The sequence below is a fragment of the Ictalurus punctatus genome, chromosome 12 (genome assembly GCF_001660625.3).
Source record: "Ictalurus punctatus breed USDA103 chromosome 12, Coco_2.0, whole genome shotgun sequence".
In the NCBI taxonomy this organism is placed as follows: Eukaryota; Metazoa; Chordata; class Actinopteri; order Siluriformes; family Ictaluridae; genus Ictalurus; species Ictalurus punctatus.
The window spans coordinates 3,609,611-3,625,903 of record NC_030427.2 but is presented as its reverse complement, the minus strand read 5'-3'; the positions used below and the strand labels follow the sequence as shown (position 1 = coordinate 3,625,903).

The 16,293-nt window shown below is 38.3% G+C and overlaps 1 non-coding gene across 1 annotated transcript; it reads left to right on the top strand.

The window, feature by feature from the left end:
- The first annotated feature begins 2,812 nt into the window (after window positions 1-2,812).
- trnav-aac (transfer RNA valine (anticodon AAC)) lies at window positions 2,813-2,885 on the top strand. The gene has a single exon. It is a non-coding gene; the product is annotated as a tRNA-Val (tRNA).
- Window positions 2,886-16,293: the final 13,408 nt, after the last annotated feature.

Below are 16,293 nucleotides of genomic sequence, written 5' to 3'. Positions count from 1 at the left end.
GTAACTTGTACTTTAGTTTTCTTCATTTTCCCAAAATTTAACACCAGATACTTCACAGTACACAAATACCACATGGAGATACAAACTTTATAGTTGACGTGAGGGTAACACTGTTTACACAAGGGTAACAGGCTTGACACTGAGGTAACACTGTTTACACAAGGGTAACAGGCTTGACACTGAGGTAACACTGGTTACACAAGGGTAACAGGCTTGACACTGAGGTAACAGGGTTTACGACCTTTAAGTGTAGAGATCTGATTAATTTTATGTACATATGTGTGTTCATGAATAAAAAAACGTACTGTCGTGTCTGCTCAACTTTTTTTTGATGAGGGATATGCAAATTGAATTTAAATTCACTAGTCTTACTTAAATTTCCTATATTAACTTGTAGATTTTAATTATAAATATATTTTCTAATTATTATAGTCTCTATTGTATCACTGGAACAATGGCCCATATACACTCAGCTAATCATGTGACAGCAGCACTGTACATGAAATCATGCAGCTACAGGTCAATAGCTTTATTAATGTTCACATCAAACATGTATTATTGTGTATGGGGAGGACTGGGTGGGTGTGAGACCCAGTTTCTGTCCCAATTTCTGTCCCAGTCTGGCCCGGCTCCTTCAGTAACTACTTTATCTGATGTGTATATCAGCTGCTTATTTCTTCTTGGCCTTTACACACAGCCTTTACACACAGCACAGTTTACTGTGCTGCAGTTCTACATGTCTTTATTCTTTTGACCATTAGGGGATCTCCAATGTAAACCCTTGAGAAATTAAACATTTTCAACACATCTGTAATAAAGCTGCAACTTTTGGGGTTTTGAGGGTTTTTTTTTTTTTTTTTGGAGAGTTTTTTCAGGTTTGGAGGGTTTGAGGGGTTTTTGGACTGTTTTGGCGGGTTTTTTGGGTTTTGAGTTTTTTAGCATTTCGGAGGGTTTCAGAGGTTTTCTGAGTTTTTTTTTTATTATTTTTTTTAGACATTGGAGTGTGATGATCATGGTGACAATGTTGACGATGTTGATGATGATGTTGACGATGATGATCATGATGACGATGATGGTGACGATGATGATGATGACGATAGATGATGACTATGACCATGATGATGACAATGTTGATGACGTGATTATTATGATGATGACGATGAAGATGATGATGACGGCGACGATGATGATAACGATGGTGATGATGATGACAATGACGATGATATGACGGCGATGATGGTGACGATGATGATGATGATGATTACGATGATGGTGACGACGAAGATGACGATGATGGTGATTATGATTACGATGATGAGAACGATGACGATTATGATTACGATGATGGTGACGATGATGATGACGGCAATGAGGGTGGCAATGATGGCAATGATGACAATGACGACGATGATGACGATTATGAGGACGATGATGATGATGATGGTGATGGTGATAATGGTGGTGATGATGGTGATGATGATCTGAAGTCTTTATTTTCTCCTACAGCGTGTATGAAGCAGTGCTGCACGGAGCAGATGACGGAATGTCTGGACTGGATTATGGCTGAATGTAAGAATTTGTATTCAAAATTTCTGCAGAGTACGGCGATCTCCTTCATACAGAAGTCAGATGGTTGAGTAGGAGTAAGGTACTTCACTGTTTTATTTCCTTGGTGAGTGAAATTAAGGCTTTAATGGAACCAAGGGGGGGAGGACACTAACCTGTTGTCTGATGGCTGCTTGATCTTGCATTCTTGGCTGATGTGACAGAGAAACTGAATCAGCTCAATCTTCAGTTACAAGGTAAAGACAAAACCATATGTGATATGATCAGTGCTGTGAAGGTTTTTAAAGCAAAACTGTCATTTTACCTTCAGCAACTGAAAAACAAAAGATTGCAACACTTCCCCTCATTGGTAAAGATAGAAAGAAAGCCATGCAAATGCAACCAAAGTTTTGGATGTACTCAAGTATTGTGACCTCCTGTCCAGGCCTGGGCAGAAATCTGAGGAAAGGTTCAGTGATTTTGAAAATCTTGAGATATGTGTGGCATTTGTTGCCAAGTCTTTCATGGAGATAGACATGGATCACATTTCAAAGCAGATGGCTGAACTGTTTAATGTCAATGCTGTAGAGATGGACTTGGAGGTTATTAATCTCCAAAATCATATCCAGCTGAAATCTCAGCAACATTCACAACATTTCTGGAGACTTGTAGACCCAGGAAACTACAAGAACATTCACCAAGCTGCCCTCAAAGCATCTGCTTTATTTGGATCTACAGACCTTTGTGAAGCAGCGTGTTCTGATATGAACGTGATCGAATCTAAATTCAGAACAAGACTGACAGATGAACATTTAAATAATTGCATAAGAGTGAACCTAAGTGCATACACACCAGCATATACCTCCCTTGTGGAATCAATGCAGTGTCAGTCAGCTCATTAACTGTAAATAAGTGTGAATGCACTTCGTCATATTGGATATTCTGTGTTTACAAACAGCAAAGAAGCACTAAGAATTCAAGTGGGAAGCAGAAAGAGTTGTGGGAGGCCTAAGGCACATTAGGTTGACCCATTTATTTTCAGGCAGGTGATTCCTTCCTTTTGTGCCAACTACCATAAAGCACCTACAGGTTACAATCCGTGCGTAGGCCGGGAATCGAACCCAGATCAACTGCTTGGAAGGCAGCTATGCTCACCTCTATACCACCAATGCCACGCTGGGCAATTCAATGCTGCTGAACAAAGTTTAAGTATGTGCTCTTCTCATCAGCAGACCATAGGCAACAGCTAAAGGGAGACTCTGTCGTGGTTTCTGTAGTGTAGTGGTTATCACGTTTGCCTAACACGCAAAAGGTGCCTGGTTCGAGACTGGGCAGAAACAAGCTAGAAATTTTGAACTTTGCTTTAATAACTGACCGGTTGTCATCACCGTAGGATCAGGTCCTCTAGGAACAGCTGGAAAGCGTGACCTTGGACAGAGCAGATTTCCTTCTTTTGTGCTTTTGTAGCAAAGCAGTTAACATTTGCTTACAAAATGAAAGGGAGTCTCTGGTTTTCCACAGAAAGTGGAAGCCTGGCTCTTTCGTTGCTCAATAAGACTCTGAACGTGACTGGAAAATTTTCCGTAAAGTACTGGTCACCAAGTTCACCTATCAGCAAGAGGTCCACGCCCGAAAAAGGCTGGGAGCGGTTTCCCTTCCATTGAGCCTTTTGTAGCAAGGCAGATAACAGCTGCTTGCAAAATCACAGGCAGTTTCTGCTTTTCCACTGAATGTGGGAGCCTGGCTCTTTCCTTCATCAAGAAGACAAGAGTAATGATGCGCTTGATTCGAGGGGTAGGGGTAGACATGGCCAGGGAATAAGAGAAACAATACAGAGCAGCAAGTAGTTACACAGACTCCTGAATGTTCTCAATAACCATACATTTCATGTAAACACCAACCAGAAAAACTGAAAATATATGTACACACTGTATTTCACAATAATTAACAATGGTCAAGTCCATCAATAACGCAAATGTCCAAGTCTGTTAAGTTCAGTACCCCAACTAAACTTTCTAAATCTTACGGTTCGGAACCCATTTGGGCGCCACTCTGTAGCGTGGTACCTTATGGGGTTTAGACGCCAGACAGTTCAAATTAACAGTCACTTATAACTTATAATTTGGACATCACTCAGAATAAGGCTACTCAATTCTTACAAAATAAGTTTATTATTATTTATGCAATAAACATAAGAAAATACAGATCGTTTCAGTCATAGAAACCGAAATAATGAAAACCAAAAAGTTCCCCTACGTTTGATTAATAAACGCACCCATAAGGAAACAAGGCTCTATTCATAAAAGAAAATTTTCACACACAAAAGGCAGAAAAAAAAACATTTAACCCCAAAATAATTCTTAACCAAAACAAAAAAGTTGTTCACTTTAAAGCTGCACTTCAATGGCGGTGATTTAGGCATATGGGAGTTCGTGAACCCGAAAGCATGGGAAACCGGCAGTCAGATTCCGCCTAACACTCGGAGTTCTTTACAGACAGTAACATCCAACGATTTAAACATACTGGTTCTCCACAAAAGTATTAAAGAAAGGATCTCAAACCCGTGATGTGCCTCCGAACCCTCAAAACTCCGCTCGCTCGTTTATTCACCTTGGCAGAATATTCCCGAAGTGTTCGCCAGCCTCCTGAATTAATATCCACAAGGTTATAATCCACAGTAAGAGCATTAGCATGGTCCTTGGCAAACGCACACCATCAGTTCCGCCATTCCCACGTGGCTCTCATTTCCGCGTCACGCTTTCTCTCACCTAGTCACCTGTTCTTTTTATTGCTTCCTAAGACCCCACCCTTCTCTTCATCTCTTTTTTTACTTCCGTTAATTAAAACACCACGGAATGGAACGGACTCCGCTTCTGCGTCACTAAATGGCGCAGTTATAGCCAAAGCCCTTTACACTGTGTCTCATTTACCCATTCGCACACCAATGGTAGCAGAGCTGCCATGCAAGGTGCTAACTTGCCATCGGGAGCAACTTGGGGTTCAGTGTCTTGCCCAAGGACACTTTGACATGTGGAGTCATGCTGGCTGGGAACCGCCAACCCTACGATTAGTGGACTCTACCACCTGATCCACAGCCGCCCCTGTCACTGTGCAGCTATCTGTTACAAATGAATGGGAAAATATCCTTGGCATCCCTGCAATTCAAGGATGTTGTAATTGGTAAGTTGTGATGTCAAAAGTATCTGTACCAAGTTGATACTAAAATTTTAAAAAGAATGATACGATAAGTTTTTTTTTCAGTATCGGCTGTACCAAGTATTCTTCTGCTTTCTGATTGACTTTCTTTTGTAGGTATTAATTAACCGTGATTTCCACTCAGCCATCTTACTGGAATTTGTGTAGGTTAGGAATAAGACTGAGGATGGAGTTGTACAGTTTTGTAGTGTGTATCATTTGTAAATATTGTTAACTTCTTTACCATAGCCATGCTGAGGAAGGTGTTGACTAAATTAGAGATGGTGCTGGACCAACAAACCACTGGGCTTGCTTCTACTACAGGTGTTCCAGGTGCAGTCTTTGGATACTGATGAAGATTTACTGCCCTGCAAGATCTTCCTCAACTGCATAGTCTGTAGCAAAGGATGCAACAGAGCCCAGATTGCAAGCAAAAACTGGTGAGAATTTTTTTTCTTTTTTTGTTAACAATTGCTTGCACAATTACACAGCTACTGAGAGTGTTTGTTTTCTCAAGGTGACACTCTGGTACTCAAAGCACAACATTCAACACCACTTTGATATGAGGGAACAGTTATGACCTAATCTTTGTTAGAGGAGCAAAACATGGAAAGCACACAGGGCAGGGTAACTGCAGGAGTAGTGAGAAGCACTGACACAGTTGACAAGGCAATACATGCTTATTAATTATTTATATTTTATATTATATTATTGTTTTAAAAATCATCGGTTTCGGGTAAACTGGTTGGCGCTTATTGACGGGGTGGATGTGCGTGACTGCACCTGGCGCATATTGAAGAGGGTGATTGCTAACTCCCTGGCCAAGAATCTCAATTGGAGGGGAGTCAATGGAAAGACTTCACTGGCCACTCTCCAACTCGGAGAGGTTGTGATTGGTAAGTATATCTGTTTACATGCAGAATTAGCTGTCTCTCTCAGATGATATGTAAGGGGTAATCCACGGCTAGATGTACATTAAACGATCTTAGTGCATGATGTGGAGGAAATGAACCACTCGTTCAAATCGTTTAATTCACACCTAGCCATGGATTACCCCACCTATACCATGGTCTTTCCACAATTAATAACGTTAAAGCTGTCATTGATTTTATAAGCTCAAACTTTGATTAGAAGTTTAAAATGACAGTTAATTTCTATTAGTTAGGTCGTTAGACCTGGAATTTTGCCCGATATAAATCAGACACAGAGATAAAATAGTGTGATGAGATTACATTTATTTGAATGAATTGACAGATATCTATCAGAGACAGAGAGATTAATCATGTATGAATTTCCTGCATCATGTGCCTCTCAGCAGTCAGTCAGTGCGTTTACATGGACAACAATAATCCGCTGTTAACCCGATTAAGACGATACTTTGATTAAGAAACTACCATGTAAACAGCAATTTTTAATTACCTTAATCTGATTAAAGTCAAGTTACTCTAAGTAAGTACTAATCGAATTAAGACATGTCGAGTACTCCTGTTTTAGTCGCATTATCAACGTGTATTACAGACATGTAAACACCTGAATCACATTATTAACGTCGTGTGAGTTTTCACCTCATTTTGCGACAGGACACGTACACACATGGCAGTGCTCAACATTTTACGGCGAACAAGAGAGCACGGCTGCGTCCCAATCCGCATACTTGCCGACTATAGGCCTGTAGTGGGGAAAATACATCTATCTCGGCTACTATAGAGACGCTAAGTGCACGGTTTGGGATGCAGCTCACAGCTTCAAGCAGTCGTTTATTTGCACGTACAGCATGACCAATAAATAACTGCGCTTAAAGCGTTCATAAAAAAATTAAATAAAAACACCCAAAACTGTATACTATACCATAACGAAGACGAACTGTATGTTGATGCGTGAAATTCTGGAGGGACGTCGGACGGCGTGGCGCGGTGACGTAATGACGCGGGCTGTTAATCTAATTATGTTCTAAAACATGTAAAATGGGAACATGACAGGAGTATTCTAAAAGCGACACATGTAAACACTTTAATCACGTTATTATCTTACTCAGAGTAAGGTCAATAATTAGATTACTGCTGTCCATGTAAACATAGTCAGTGTTGCGCAGCAGTAGTGCGTAGTGTAGTAAAACTGAGAGTTGAATTACTTCACAAACAGTGATGGTAACACCTCATTGCTGAGAAATATAATGTAACTTTTCACCAGCAAAGATATTTTTTTTGTTAAAGTTGCAGACAACGCCGGCAAGAAGTGTCTGTGTGTACGAATGTGTGTTCATGAATGTCTCTGTATGCTCGAGTGTCTGTGCGTGTGTGTGTGTTTGTGTGTGCATGTAGGCTGCGCGTTGATTTAGAAATGCTCACAGTGATCAAACTGACTGGAACTACCTGTGCAATAAACGGTTATAATGCACACCTTCCAGCCATTCAGAATCCAATATTCACACTGACCATGGTATAAATGTAATTAATGCTTAAGATTCATAATAACCTTACGATATGTATTGCTTTCTTCCAATGTTCATAGAAACCTCTTCACGGCTAAAGCTGCAGAGATGGAGGTTGAGGGGACCATGAAGAGGTGGCTCCAGCTGGCATCAGATCGAGAGTGTGGGTGCAAGAGAAGACTTTTGAAAACTTTTGCAAAAAGAAGGTATTTAGAGTGTTTTAACTGTGGTGTCTTTGTTAATTTGTTCAAATGTTCATATTATAGTCTATTTTTGATTGTCTATAAAAGTCCTTGCTGTTTTTAAATGGTTGAATTTTTTTTGTGTGTGTGTGTGTGTGTGTGTGTGTTGGTAGCTGGGTGGGTATACAGTTGCGGTCGGAAGTTTACATACCCCTTGCAGAATCTACAAAATCTTAATACTCTTAACAAAATAAGATTGATCATAAAAATCCTAAGTTTCTTATTTAGTACCGCCATGAATAAGCTATTTCACATAACAGATGTTTACATATAGTCCACAAGATAATAGCTGAATTAATCAAAATTACCCCCATTCAAAAGTTTACACACGTTTGATTCTTAATATTGTGTGTCGTTACCTAAATGATCCACGACTCTTTTTATGTGTTATGATAGTTGTTCATGAGTCCCTTGTTTGTCCTGAGCAGTTAAACTGTCCACTGTTCTTCAGAAAAATCCTCCAGGTCCTTCACATACTTTGCTTTTCCTGCATATTTTAGTCCTTTCCAGTAGCGGTTATATGATGTTCCGATCCATCTTTTCACACTGAGGACAATCAAAGGACTCGTACACGACTATTCCAAAAGGTGCAAACATTCACTGATGCTCAAGAAGGTAACAGCATGCAGAAGGTAAGAGCCTGGCTGTAAACGTTGTAAACAGGATGATCATGTAAATTGTTTTGTCTTCTGGGATACTTCTTCTATGCTGTATTAACCATCTTTCTGTAATAAACCTTTTTCACCTCAGAGGACGAGTCTGCAAGTGTTGTCTAATTTCCACGACACAACTCAGTTTTTACATTTTTTTTATTTTATTTTTAAGAAAAATAATTAAAATTCAATAACCTTTTGACTGTATGAGGTACCGGTAAATGAGAAAAAAACATAGTACTACTTTCATAAAATGTCATGTGCAGCTTGATGGTAATTAGAGTAATGTATAGTAATTCTGAGTCTTGAACAGTAAACTCTCAAGCGTCATTGTCATGTCACAGCAAACCAGCGACTCCGTTTCCCAGAATGCACCTCAGACTACAAACATGGCAAACACAAACTACAACTCCGAACCAACACACCAACATTGTTAACCTTCTCCAGAATACTAATCAGACAAACCTGTTACCAATGAACCCACTACATTAGAGAAGGAAATACTGGATATGAAGTGCAGTAGTGCTAGTGTGTGTGAATAGACTATCAGTTTAGATACTGACCCAGAACACTACTAACATGCAGTGCTTTCTTGGGGTGGTGATGAAGTTGGAGTTGAACCGGTAAGAAAGATATTAGAGAGAGGCTTCCTTACACTCCTGAGGATGTTCAATTAGAACCTGCACCAAACTCACCTGATTCAAGTCATCAGCTAATTACGCGGCCTGCACGAGCTGAGGTGGGTGCTTTAGAGCAGATAAAACACCAAATGTGTTAGATAAGAGTTCAGAGCCTGTGTTCTAGACACATGATTTAGAGTGGAGACTTAGGCTTAGACCTGAGCTTTGGAGTTATTCTGATTATAGGTTTCAGTGAGGAAGTGACTGAAGTTAAGGAGAGGAACTGTAAATAAAGTTATAGTCTTTCTGAGTAAACAGAATAAGGCTATATTATTGTTACCCCGGGGGGGGGGGGGGAGAAACTCGTAGCAGCGCTGATGAAATACATATACATAACAAAAACTGCTAGGGGAAAAAAAAAATCAGAACATTTGCTTAGCCTAATACGTTTTTTTCCATCTGCACAAAATTATTTTAGCAGCTGCTTTTGCAATAAAAAGACTTAAAGTTGAGGATCCCTGTAAGTATCTACGGGGGGGGGGGGGGGGGGGGGGGCGAGAGAGAGAGAGGAGCAGTGAACCATTGACATCATGTACAGAGTTAGCATGAAGGTGTGATTGACAGTTTTTAGAAATCACTTCCTAATCCTATGCTAAGATGAATACTACTAGGCTGCTGCTACTACTACTACTATAATAATAATAATAATAATAATGAGAAGAAGAAAGATAGATTAAAGGGTGAGGAGTAAAATCAATATATAAAGTGGGGCTGTTTTATCTTCAGCAAGAATATCTAGTGCTAATAAGTAAATTGTCAACAACATTGTATATATCTAGTGCCTGGTAATCAACCTCCTCACCTAGTGAGAGGACAGTCCACTCATCCTGACATTTCACACAGTATGAATAATAATGATAACAAAAGGAAGTAAAGCTAAATGAATGTTTTAACTGAGAGCAATACTTTGTACCCATATTTCCAATTGTATAGTAGATTGCACACAGTTTTTGCTTGTTACGTTTAGACCCAAGTGGATTGCAAACTTCAAAAGCACCATCATCATTATAACATTCTTCCTCAACTTCCTCAAGCAGATGCTGAGGATCATCAGCCATAGTCCGTTGTAACACAGTGTGTTTATGCTTTTGGTAAATATGACATCTAAAGGACTCATACTTTGAAAAGGTCCTCTGACAGTCATTAAGACCACAAGTTATTGAAAAATTTGCCTCATGTGCATGAATGAGACCAATGTGCTGGATTAATTTGACAATTGTTCTCCGAGAGCATTTAGGACACCAGAATAGGCGAGGCATTTTTGGCAGATATTACTGTAAGAGGTTGATTACTCTGGTAATTGGAGTAGGTAGAGGCTTGTCACCATCCACAGTAAGTTTCAAAACATATTGCTGAAGAAAAATCAGTTTCTTGAAGAGTGTTCTTCAAATGAGATGGATATGTTGAACTGAAGACAAAATAAGCACAAAATGAAGCAAGAGCCCTTTGATCCACACCGCTAGCCCAGCAGATCTCTATCCCATCGACTTTGATGACTGCAGTGACTCTTCTTGTAAACACAGTTTTGCAGTCAGTGACTTCTGGTACTTGCAGCGGTAACAGCAGACTTTCTATGACAGCGACCCGCCTTCGAGCCTCAGCTTTATTAACTGTTTTTTAAAGTCTTGGGTTTTTTTCACTGTAGAAGTTCACTACAACTGTACAACTGTAGAAGTTGTAGAATAAATTCCCCATGAACAACACTGACTGGAGCACATGCCAATTAGAAAGATTCAGGTGATGGACTATTAGCAAGTTATTGTCATTCATTTGTATAAATCCAACAATTATGTTTTTCACTATTTAGCTGTCTTTTTACTTTAAGGATCTAATAAATTGCATATATGAAATGATTTTATTTACAAGTATCATGTTTGTGATTTTAGGTTATTCGTCATTTAGTACAGCTTCTGACCATTAAATCAAAACAGACTTGTGATTTGATGACATAATGCTTATTTATTTAGAAACAGAAGTACCTAAATACAAACATGCTAAATACTTTATATTTTTATATATAAATAACCAGGTGAAAAAGAAGACAACCTTCCGATTGTGAAACTGGCTATTAAAGCCCTTAATTAAGTGTATTGTCCATGGAGTGTGCACAGATGTCCTTCTCATGTAGGGATAAAATGTTCCGCTGGCCCTTTAAGAAGCAGGAATGTGAGTTCCCGTTCTGCCCAGGAGTATCGCGGGAGTTCACCTGCGAGCAGCGCGATTTACAACGCGATTCGGGTGCTTCTTATGAAGTGTGAGAACCGGGAAGTTCTTGTGCATGAAGCAAGACTTTAAGTTTAAAATCACAATGGAGCCACTGAGCAGTGAGACTAAGCGTACTCTTCAGGCTTACATCTGAAGACCAAACATCTGTGGTGAAGTTCATCGCGGAGTGGTTATGAAGAAGCTCGTGAATATGATCTGTCATACGGTTGTATAACTCCGGTAAGCAGACGAATGTGAAATAACGCCGCCTCGGTAAAGTGTAGCGAGGCTCAAGGTGTTTTTCCAGTCCCTGAAATCCCATGTCCTTCACTACAGAGCATGGTTGATCATCAAGCGCCATAAACCCCAATACTTTCTGAGTAATTTCTAGAGTTTTGTGCTGTCAGATTGTCAGATGTTTTTAAATTATCGATAGATGAAAAATAGCCTTTTGGTATCGGCTGATACATCGGTGCATCTCTAGTTAAAACCAAGAATATAATGGGTAATTGCATATTTCATTTTAATTGAACCCCCCCCCCCCCCTTTTTTTTTTTTTACTGAAGCAGCCTTATATGGTCTTGCATGTGTACAAATATTATATTTGTATGTGTATGTTGCATTTCCTACTGTCGATAAGGAAAGAAAAGGCGACAGACTTATATTCTTGGTTGTACAAAACCATGCTGTAACTTCAATTCAGTTCCATTTTATTTGTATAGCGTTTTTTAACAATAGACGTTGTCTCAAAGCAGCTTTACAGAAACATATAAACATGGTATACAGGTGTTAAATGTGCGACAGTCAACACTGGAACCAGCACCAGACAGGTCATTACTTAAATATGGATAGACGGAATGTTAGAAAAAGAGCAGTAAAAAAGGTCAATGTAATGCTCACTTCATTTGGAAGTCATTTAGGAGAAAATTATCTTGGTGCTGCAGTGGAAGATGACGAGATAACTTCATCTATTATCCAAAATGTTGCTGGTGCCACATACTATTTTGGTATTCTTAAAGCTTTGTCCAAAACCATGGAAAGAATCTGGTCTTATGTTCTAGAGAAGTATGAATTCAAACTTCAACTGAACATGGATGGCTTACCACTGTTTAAAAGTTCGTCTTAGTAGTTTTGGCCCATTATAGGGTTACTGCAGGGTTATAAAAAACCAGTTGTCATTGCTCTGTTCTGTGGTAAATCAAAGCCAACATCACGAACTGACTATTTGAAAGATCTAGTCAGTGAACTGCAAGGGTTAAGCAAGGGATTTGCCATAAATGGGAAGCAATTTTTCCTAAAAGTCGCATCTATCCTGTGTGATGCTCCAGCTAGAGCTTTTATAAAGGGAATTAAATCACATACTGTTTATTCAGGTTGTGACAAGTGCATCCAATCTGGTGTGTACATCAACCATAGAATGACCTTTCCTGAGATCAACAGCCCGTGTAGGACTGATGAGTCTTTTATCAACATGTCTGATGAAGACCATCATACTGAAACATCTCTTTTAAAAGCTGCAGAAATTGGCATGGTATCATGCTTTCCACATGATTACATGCACCTTGTATGTCTTGGTGTTATGTGAAAACTGCTGTATTTATGGCTTGCTTCAGGGCCTTTATGTTGTCATTTGTCTGCTCGCCAAAGTGTTATAATCTCAGACACACTTGTTAGCTTGAGACGTTATATTCCTGAGGACTTTGCTAGGAAACCCAGGCAGTTCTCAGAAAGAGTGAGGTGGAAAGCAACAGAATTGTGACACTTTCTGTTATACACAAGTCCAGTGGTTCTTCTTGATGTGCTGTCAGAACCAATGTACAGCAATTTTATGTTATCTGTTGCTATCTTTATACTCTCCAATCCATTCTTTGTATAATTCTTAATGACTCTGCTCACAGTTTGCTAGTGTCATTTGTAAAGCATTTTAGTGAGTTGTATGGTCCTGAATTTGTTAGCTACAATGTACATGGGCTAACCTATCTTTCTGAGGATGTCAAAAAACATGGAAGCCTTGACTTCTTGTCTGGGTTTCTGTTCGAAAACTTCCTGGGATGAATAAAAAAAATTAGGAGAACTCCACACCATGTCCTATAACAGGTTATACGGCGACTTTCAGAAATGGACTGTTGCATGGTAACTGCTGAACATTTGGATATAAAAATTGTCTTGAAAAAAACATGAAAATGGCCCAATTCCACCGGATTTTAATAAAGTTGACCAGTTCCAGGAGGTTGTTCTAGGTAGCACTAGAGTTAATCTCTCATGTATGGGAGATAACTGAAGAATATTCATTACTACACCAATGCAGCATCCAATTCCGACAATGTCAGAAGAAGGTAAAGTGCTTAAAACACTTATCCAAATGAAAAGCTTACAGCACCTAGTATTCCCATTCAGTCTCCCAACCAAGTACTAACCAGGCCCAACTTTGCTTTGCTTCTGAGGTCAGATGAGATCAGGCTTTTATTTATTAATTTTTTTATTAAAAGTATTCAAAAATTCCAATAAAAACATATTACAGCATAAATAATATTTCACATTAAAATATATCTGAATGTACATGATTTTTTAACAATAAATCCTAACTTCATAAACATTTATTATTTACATTCATTGTAATATCAGTTTAAAACAGTCAGTGCATAAAAAATAAATAACTCTTATATTCCTAATATGATAAAATTACCCTTGTTGTCCTGGCACTTTCCATTGTAAATCATTAAACATTTTACATATGTCTGGCGTAAAAACATAATAAAATTCATCTATTTTATCTTCTTGTTTAAAATAGAAAAACAAACATTCTATATATCTTTCCGCTTTTCTTTTAAAAACACGCTCTACATCCATTACAATTTTTTCCTCTTTTTGCCACAACTCTTCTCTCCCATATTGCACTTTTTAACATCACAAGCAGATTGATAAGTTTATTGTTTTCACACTTTTTATCCACTCCTAACATGACGATTTTATTCCATTCCGTGTCTTTCTCATTTTTTTCCCCTCTCAGTTGTTCAATTATTTTCTTACATTTCGCATTAAAATCTTTCAACTCTTTACAATGTAAAAACAAATGTAAAAACCCTTCATCATCATTACATACTTTACATATTGCACTTTGCTCCATTCCTATTTTGTTCAGTAGGATGTCCTTAAATATGACTTTATGTCTGATAAAATACTCTAGGTTCTCTAATTTTGTTTCTGTGATCGTCCCTTTCATGTTATTCCATATGCTTTCTTCTTTAAGGTCATTGAATTTCTGTTGCCAGTACTCATTTACAGTAGGTTTTTTTAAAAACTCCATCTCTAAAAAGGCTATAAAACATTTTCACTGTACATTCTTTAAAAGCAACCAGTTTTTCTCCCACCTTCACATAGACCTCTCTTCCTGTTCCCCCTCCTCCATGTTTTCAATTCTCTTTATCCACTCTTTGGGTATTGCTTTTTTGATGACATCATACTTGTTTATAATTTTCTTGTCTGCTAAAATCCTCTTTCGCCTCCTCCATTGCATCTACTGTACACTGTACAGGTAAAAACCCTTCTTTAAATTCATATAAAACATCTCTAATGCTTGTGATTCCCACCTCCCACCATTTCTTAAAAAAAAACTCTTTTCCTTGATTTAAAATGCTGCTGTTTAAGAATAAAGGCTGATTTAAAATGTTCTCTCTGCCTTAGGGATTAAAATGTACATTGGTTAAAAATTTCCCCCAGGCACTCATCATTTCCTTATAAAAATCTGGTAACCCTTCCATCATCCAGTTGTTTGTTTTCATCCATAAAATATTATCTCCCCAATTAAAATTCACACATTTGTTTATAAAATATTCCATTGTTTTTTCCATGCTGCTTTATTTTCATCATCCATATACTTTTTTTTATTATTTTCAATCTCAAACTGTTTTTTCCTTTGCTCAGCATCCATTAAACCCAGCCCCCCCCTTTCCACTGCACCTATTAAAGTATTGTACGTGATTCTTGGTGGCTTTCTGTCCCATAAAAAATCTAAAAAACATTCCTTCAGCTTTCGTTCTGCCCACAACGGCATAGATGACACATGTAAGGTATACCATAACTTGGACACCATCAACACATTTAAGATTAAAACCTTCCCTTTTAAATTAAGAGTCCTCAGTTTCCAAAGATTCAGTCTTCTTTCAATACCTCCTAATATGTCTTCCCACATGGTTTCATTACATTTACATTTACATTTATTCACTTAGCAGACGCTTTTATCCAAAGCGACTTACAAATGAGAAAAATACAAGCAAAGCGATATTTCAAGCAGAGAACAATACAAGAAGTGCTACCATACAAGATCTATTAATTGAATTCCAGAAGAAGCAAAGTGCAGAGTAGAGGTGTAAGTGCAATTATTATTTTTATTTATTTATTTTATTTAAATTATGAGTTGGTTAGGTGTTCACGGAAGAGGTGGGTCTTTTAGCTGTTTTTTTGAAGATGGTGAGAGATTCTGCGGTCCAGATTGAGATTGGAAGTGCATTCCACCACTGAGGAACAGTTAGTGTGAAGGTTCTGGAAAGGGACCTTGCACCACGCTGAGTTGGAACTGCTAAACGTCTGCTAACTGCTAAAGATTGCGAGAGGGAATGTAGGCCTTCAGGAGAGAGTTGAGGTAGGAGGGTGCTGTTCCTGACAAGGTCTTGTAGGTGAGCATCAAGGCCTACAGGAAGCCAGTGGAGGGAGATGAAGAGGGGTGTGACATGGGTTCTCTTGGGCTGGTTGAAGACGAGGCGCGCTGCAGCACTGCTTTCCCCAATTAAAACACCGAAGATCTTTTATTTCTTTTGTTTCTTTGAAAGTAAAAGGATTTGTTAAATCTGTAACCCATCCAAATCTCATATACACTGTTTTTTCTTCATTTACCTTACCTCCTGAGCCCTTACAAAACATCTGTACAATTTCTATGACTTTAACACTCTCCATTTCTTTTACTATCACTGTGGTATCATCCGCATATTGGAATATTTTGTCCTTTTCTTTACTTCCTATAACACCTATTCCTTTTATTTTTTCTTCTTGCTTTATGGCTAGTCCTAGTGGTTCTGATACGAGTGAATATAAAAGAGCTGATAGTGGACATCCTTGTCTTATGGATCTTTTTATTTTAAACCACTGTGTTAAAAACCCATTACATTTTATTCTCGTTATTGCACCTCTATATAAAATCTTAATCCATTCAATAAAATTTTTTCAGAAACCAAAACTCTTTAAAATTCCAAATAAATAATCATGTTCTACCCTGTCAAAAGCTTTTTCAAAATCTAAACTAATTACATAGCCTTCTTTGTTTTTGGTTTTCATGTATCTGATCA